Raw genomic sequence first — 8,002 nt, forward strand, 5'->3', positions numbered from 1 at the left:
AAAATTTTTTTTTAATTTCATAAATGGTCATGACAGGAACTTTATTTATATATGATTTATTTCTTAGAATTTTTAAAAGTAAAAGAAATTAGCAATTTAATGAAATCATTGACAAATAGACAATAAAGGTAAAATTATCTTAAAAGAAAAAAGTCTAGAAAAATATATAAGGAAGAAATCGAAAAAAATCCGTTTCTTACAAAATTTCCGAGAATTTATTCGGACTAAGAACACTAATCGCGATAGTCATACTTGACTATATTTTGAACTTAAATCTCAAATAATGAATTATTGTGATTTATAATAAGATTAATATTGTATATAAAATAGAGTTATGCTTAAATAAGACTTATTTAAGTCAGCTAAGCTACTTTATCAAAGTTTACATCGAATAAATTGAAAATGCGAATTTGCTTAATTGCTATCGTTTGAGTTCAATAAGGAATAATGTGTAATAAGATTTCTGGCAAATATAGTGATATATATGTGTGTGCGTGCGTGCGTGCGTGCGTGCGTGTGTGTGTGTGTGTGTGTGTGTGTGTGTGTGTGTGTGTGTGTGTAAAAGAGAAAACAGTTATATATGAACTTGAAGTTAATTATTTGCAATATCATGTCATGATTAAGACTACATATTAGTTTTAATTAAAATTGATATATTAGTATAAAATTAATTAAAGCAGCTCATTATTTCTGACAAATTTACTTCGACAGATTAATTTCTACTTGATTTGATTCTTGATTCTAAACAGTAATTATTCTCCTTCGTATAAAGATAATCGGAAAATGTTCTGATTTTAGATAGAAAAGTTCCACGCTGAGTATTTTATGTGTTTGAGATATTCTTATATATTTTCAAATAATACCGAAGAAAGCTTTCACAGAAGATCGGAAAACTCATTACTGTTTCATTATGCTGTATACAGAGATACAGAGTGATAGTTTATAGGACATATGACGTATTTTCTTTGTTGAAATAGTATCATCAATGTAATTGCAGCAGATAAAGAAATCCCTTTTAAATTCGCGGTCATGGATGATCCTTCTTTGAGGAGAATTTTAAGATTCCATGTGCAAGGCAACCGACAACTCGACAAAATAACTTCTTTTGAAGCCTATCATCTTTGTTCAACTGGAACTTTGTGCAGTAACTTAACTGAAACATTCTACATTCGTTTTCGTGCTAGTTCGATCTGTAAAGTGAGTTAAATAAAAAGAAATAGCATTACGATAATCACAATCGAAAACGGCAATTATCAAAGGTCAAACCCGATTGGATTTCAGTTTAACCATTTGGCAATTAATTCTGCAATCGCATAATGAATATTCTATATTACTGCTTTGTTCATTAATAATATCATTGATATACTTTTGTCATAAAATAATAACGGTCAAATCATCACACTGTGTCGTTAATAAACAGTCGAGAATCACGGTGCAATAAGCATATTTGCGAATGCATTAAATCCGTTGAATAATCGCGCAACGACATCGAAACGTGATAGTTGCACGGCTATATTGTTTACAATGCAATCGTCTAACAATTTCATGGATATGATAAGGCAAGAATTGAAGCATGCACTAATTTGATTAAAAAAACATGTTGAGTTAACAAAATCAATTTGTTATTCAAGAGACCTTGAATAACTAATAATCTCTACTAATAAAATATTTTATTATTTGAAGAGAACATCCTTTACGAAAAACCAATTATATGTTACTGCAGAGCTATTTCTCTACAAAAAGATATAATAAGTTAAGGTGCATAAACATATAATAGCAAATAATTAGTATGTAGACTGTTATGGAAAATGAACGGCGTGTTGCGAATATACATAGAAAAATATAGTAAGAGGATACAGTGGATGTGTATAGTTATTTATTCGCATAATTTATTCGTGTCTACTAACGCGTCTGGAATATGCGCGATAATTTTCCTCAAACTCAAAAGTTGCAAGATTATTCAAAAGCTTTCTTGTCGACAAATTTTCTTTAACTTTAATAATTAATAACTAGCATTTACGCGAATCCTGTTAGCAACAATTGTTAGGATATCATTGTAATAAAAGATTTATTGCACTGAAATTTAAAGGATATATTTCCCAGTGTTCGTGCAGTTTAAGACAGCTTAGACGGACTTCATAGTAAAGTTCGGCATATTTCGCATTGTACAACCAAGATGGTAAAGATTTCTCACGGAGGGAAATGTTAAGCTGCGCTTTTATGCCAGAGCGATAATGGGCCCGAGAGATTGTTTCCTTTTATTCCTATGGATATAATAATATAATGTCTGCCATGTCGTTGTACCGAGGGCTCGTTGGGACTGGCTAGCTGCCACCTACCTACCTCTACGTAAGGAAGCTATTCATTTTAATCTGAAACTTTAAGCCACCGCTATAATAAGGGAAGAGAAACTTTAATAGACGTGTTTTAAGGATACGCCTCATTCCTTTACCCGTCGCACAGAAACGTTTTAGATAACCTAAGGAAGATACGTTGGAAGATTTGCTGTTTAAATTTTTATCTATATGTCTTTCAAGGCACAGTTTAACTTCTGCTTTTGAAATGTGAAAATATTTAAAAATTATGTAGGTACAATTTTTATTCTGATAATATCTCTTGTATAACAATTTATTAGAATATACATTTGCGTATTTGAAACAATGTCTTGCAGAAGAGTTTTTATTTATGAGCAAGTTGTATATTTATTTGGGATGATATTAATCTTCACATATAAATATGATTAATATAGCTTGAAATATTAGATGATAAAATGTCAATATTATGTTAATATTAGGTGTAAAATCAACAATATCATATACGTACATTAAAATGCATTCAGCCTTCTGCATTCTAGATCGAAAATGATTAATGACTAACATTTCGATGAATCATTATTATAATTGATCAAAAATATACTCTTTGAAACATTTCCTCTTTGAATTTTTATACAATTTTTGCAAATTTTCGTGAAATAATGAATATTTGTAGAATTACTTACTGAATATGATAGAATATGATAGAATATTCAGTTTGGAATTATAAATAATTATAATAATTTAGTGTGATCTATTTATTATTAATAGCAAATATTGAAATATAATTATATATGTATTATGAAAAATATTTTACCGTTAAAAATATTTGAAAAATAATCTTGAATTAAACTATGTAGTTGTTTAATTAACTTTTCATTTTAACTGGCTTTTAGAAAATTATTTTACAGCTCACACAATTTCATGCCGTGTATGCTTATCTACGGAAAACTAACTGCGCTATACATTTGCCTGCGGAAGTAAACTCCTGTGGCGACTTTTATTTACGACCTGTATTTTTTTAATCCGATGGATGATGACTTTGTTTTATATGTATTCTTAGTGAGCATGCAAAATATGATTCTAATGCTATAAATTCATCCACATAATGTCAATGTTGTATTAGAAAAGAAGATCATTCAAGTAAAAAGGGATTGGTCTCTAGATTGGTTTAAGGATAAGTCTCTTCGGTATTTCATATTAAAAATTTTTAGGAGAAAAGTATGCGCAAACCATTGATATTCATTAATCTTATTTTATAGAGTTGATTTCTATTAGACAGTAGAAGACTTTCAGATTCATTGCTTTTCGAGAATTTTATATATGTGTATGTCATGTTTCAAACAAGTAAAAATTTAATTGGACAACTTTTACTAAAGTGTAATAAAATTGATAATAACGATAATTGAAAAAATTCATTAAATATTCTTACATGATTCATACATTTGTATATTTATTTGATAAATTCAAAGTCTCTTTTGCATATCGTGATTGTAATTGTTTAATGTTTGCTGCTTATTTACAAATCATTTGTTTTGTGTGATGTGATCATAATAAATATGCTATACTTGTAATATTATCACAATCACGAGCGGTTAGATAATATTACTGGATAGATTGGTCTTCTTCTTGTCTCGAATTATAAGAAAGAGATCATGAAAAAACATAGAAAAATTTCGATGTTACGAGGCATTACCTAATCTATATACAATGTATAGAGATAATGAAGTTGAGGATTTGAGCTTATATATATATATATATACTAGCATTCTTGGGTCGATAACAGCATCCTAACTTTGATACCAGTGACCTCGGATAAAGCCGTTAGTTAAAGCACTGAAGCGATAGGACGGCTACTTGCTTGAAGTACGAAAATACGAAGATTATCGACAAGTAGTATCATCCTTTCCTCAATCGATTGTAAAGAGCATCCGTGATGGGAATTAACTACTTCCGATAGTTCAATTATTAACGTTTTATTGATAGACATTTTAATAATAAGACATTTTAATAATAAATACTCCTTTTAATTTGATTTTTTAAATCTATATGGTAATTTATACGCGATCTTGTATTATTCAATGTATTTTTTTATCTTACATAATCTGATAATAATGAGATAAAATATAATTATGAGATATTTTATGTAGATGTTCTTGACTTATTGTGTAGAAAGCCAAGAATTTGATATTATTGATTATCTGTAAATTAATGATGTACATCAGAATATAAAAGAATTTATAATATAAACGTGCGATGCTACTTATTCATTACGATAATCATCTGTGGGTATCGTTTGCAAGTGCGCGCGCGCGCGCGCGTGTGTGTGTGTGTGTGTGTGTGTGAGAGAGAGAGAGAGAGAGAGAGATGAAAGAAAGAGAAAAAAATCGATTCCATTTTCCGGGGCGCGTTTGCCTCTCGCTCAGCGGAGCCTCATTAGTTCTTCGCCAAACAGCACGGTAACTTTTTTCTTCTCTTCTTTTGGTACCCTCCTTTTATCCACTTGCTCTACCCTATCTCACCAAAACGTCCACCATGTTTTATTTTGTAGCAGAGATCAGCATTGTTGTGGAAGTGTTTTACGTTCTGTCGTCTCTTCTTTCCTTTTTTAGCATTCTCACCTTGTTTCTCGAATTCTCGTAGAAACGATTTTGTTCTTTTAATAATTCTCATCATTTCTACTACTCTATCGGATTTTCACTATGTGTACGTAATACAGTTTGAATCTGAAACGGGAAATAAAGTAGGAGGAACAGTCGAATACAATATACTTTAAAGAATAACTCTTTGTCGTAATCTTTTTTACATGCTCTCTACCAACATCCAATAGAATGTTTTCCTTTGTGTTTAAAGATTTCGAAAGATTTTCTACGACATTTTCAATAATATTGTCTTTTACTCTAATATCTCAAATTGGACAATTGAGACATTCGAAAGACTTTTCAATTGTACGCATGTAGTGCGTTGTAAGCCAATTCTAGACACCGGGATTTTCTAGACGAGTACAATGCGAGTGCAGGCTTGTTGTGCGACCAAGACGGAATCGAATATATCGTCGTTTCACCTATCCGTTACAATATCACCCACAGAACTTTTTAAAGTTCTCACCTGCGGCTAAAAGAAGTGAAAGTTTCAACGGCAGACACGAATTCGTGCTTTTTTCCCTTGTGCGTTCATTTCCGTGCTATAGAGTAGCCGGAGCCCTTCATTAAAGTTTCCACTGCCCGTTCTTTTAGTTTTCAACAAACGGATGAAACTCTTTGTAGCACACATATTTCGCGATCCCGTATACCGGCGTTTTAAACATATGTGTATAAGATTAAATATATACACTTATTGTTAGGTTTAATTCACTCTTGTACAAAATTATTTAAATATCTTTTCCTCAACTCAATATCCAGCTTCGATCGATATAGACTTCTTACTTATTGTATATTCATTATACAGACCTAATAAATAGTTTATTATTATTAAATATCTTTTTATTATCCGGAATGAAGCTATGATTTTTTATGTTGTTTATATAATATGTATAATATATAATATAATAAAAATATATTTCAAATGCGAGTAAATGATCAATTTTATTTTCTCTGTTTTTATGAACTCTCTCTGTTTTATGAACATTTTGTACTCTCAAATAAATTGTTCTTTTATATTGATGCATCCGGTAGAATTTTCGCAGAATTTCCCCGCAGCGCAAATGTGTTATGAAGAGAAAATAAATGCAAATTTCTTAATTATTCAGTGCAAACAAAGTAATATAGAAAGCAGGATCGTAGTCGTGCGTAACTGAAAAACCTTTTTTACTATTATCTTTTCTGTTAACTTATTCTGAACAAGTTCGAATTCACTAACTTCGTTTAAAAAAATGACGATATTTTATACATATTCATAGAAATTTTTTCATTTTTAAATTTAATTTTTTATTAAATGAAATTGTATCAATAATTGCGATTTTTAAACTTGATACAAATAACATATTTCTAATTCTGTAAACAATGAGGTTGTTATTATATAAAATATATTTTCAGAGAGAGACACAAACTCCAAAATTCCAATTTACATTTTCGTTCTATTTATTATTTCATTAGGACACGTAACAGCTTTGATGTAATATCAGATTTCTTCTACTCTTATTCCGAACTTTTAACGAAATGTATGTAACTTTTATCAAATGAGAAATCATCGTTCAAAAGATTTTTTTCTTAATTTTTTTAATGGATAGGTAATTCATCTTGTATTATCTTAATTTTCTAATAAAAAAATAATTGATGCGTAGCAAGTAATTTTTTTGTAGATTACAGTTTTATGAATGCAATTTTATTTAGAAAATCGTCATTGTTTTATCACTTTGATATTAACGGAAGATCAGCAAAAATGGAAATTATAACAATTAATAATAAAATCATGATTAAATGATGTAATTTTGTTAAACTACAATATAATGACGCTCGCAGATTATTAAGTACAAATAGCGAAGATTCGTTGAACGTGAATGTTTAATTTCACTCTCATGACTGGATGTTTAATTTCATTTCGATATTTTCGGATACTATCGATATTTTCGCTCCAAATGTGGCGCAAATGCGTCTAGTATAGAATTTGGACCATTTCGGTTGCGTCACGATTATTCTCGTAATTACGAATTATTTCGCGAATATTCATTAACATGCGGGTTTGGTTGAAAATCCATGGCTTTTGGAACGCAGACTCTGTATTCTGGTTTCGGACAGGTGCAGTCCCTTTATCGTTATCATCCTACATCCGGATTATAACGGGATTATGGTATTTGCAAAGGATACTGTGTGTTTGATTCTGCTCTAGTCACATAGCTATTGCATAGAAGTACTTATTAATTCATGTAAATTGGAAAGTAGTTCTCTCTGCATTTGTTCTCGATGCATACATAGAGCGATATGCATATCAGATATCTATTTAATCGTAAATTTTTTGATAAAATTTAAATTAATTTTTTAAATTAAAATTGGATGGAATGACAGGAAATTGATAGAATACTTGATTTTTTTATTTAATTATTTGTGTTCCTTAATTGAATTACATGTTTTAATAACTTTTTCATTTCTAAAAAATTTTCTTAAAAAAAAATAATAAGAACCTATTATAATATATTAATATAACTTTTCTTGAAACAACTTATTTATTCTTGTTATTGTCTTCTATCTAATTTTACATAAACCTAGGAGATAGTAAATTTTATTATTGATGTCTTTTGTATTGTAATTTATTAATGAATCAGAAAAAAAATGTTGGATTAATTTTTTTATTTGATTCAACAATGGATCGTAGAAAAGAAAATTTGAAATTTTCTGTGATATGAATCCAGCAAAAGCTGATAGACAAAAAGAAAGTAAAGCAATTGAGCTAACATTATTATTATTCGGATCGATTGCTTAGGTATTTTCTTGGATGTTTTCCATTTGGTGACAAGTTCTATCTTTGTTATTCACTGATAAAGATAAAATGATGCTTGTGTCGAGTTATATCACCAAATGGAAAGTAGATACCTCTTAATTTTTAATCATTGTCAATCATGTAAATAGAATAAAAGAATAGAAAAGACGTGGATCGCATATTGCTATAGGATTGAATATATCGATTGCAAATATGTGTAGCTATATACATATAATAATAATAATAATAATTGTTTTGTATTTTATTTTGTATTT

At 29.4% G+C, this 8,002-nt stretch overlaps 1 protein-coding gene across 1 annotated transcript in view; it reads left to right on the top strand.

Moving 5' to 3' along the window:
- Positions 1–8,002, top strand: part of LOC108688221 (suppressor of lurcher protein 1) — a 243,342-nt gene that overhangs the window by 9,583 nt on the left and 225,757 nt on the right. The gene's annotated exons all lie outside the window — the stretch shown is intronic.

The sequence above is a fragment of the Atta colombica genome, unplaced genomic scaffold (genome assembly GCF_001594045.1).
Source record: "Atta colombica isolate Treedump-2 unplaced genomic scaffold, Acol1.0 scaffold228, whole genome shotgun sequence".
Classification (NCBI taxonomy): domain Eukaryota; kingdom Metazoa; phylum Arthropoda; class Insecta; order Hymenoptera; family Formicidae; genus Atta; species Atta colombica.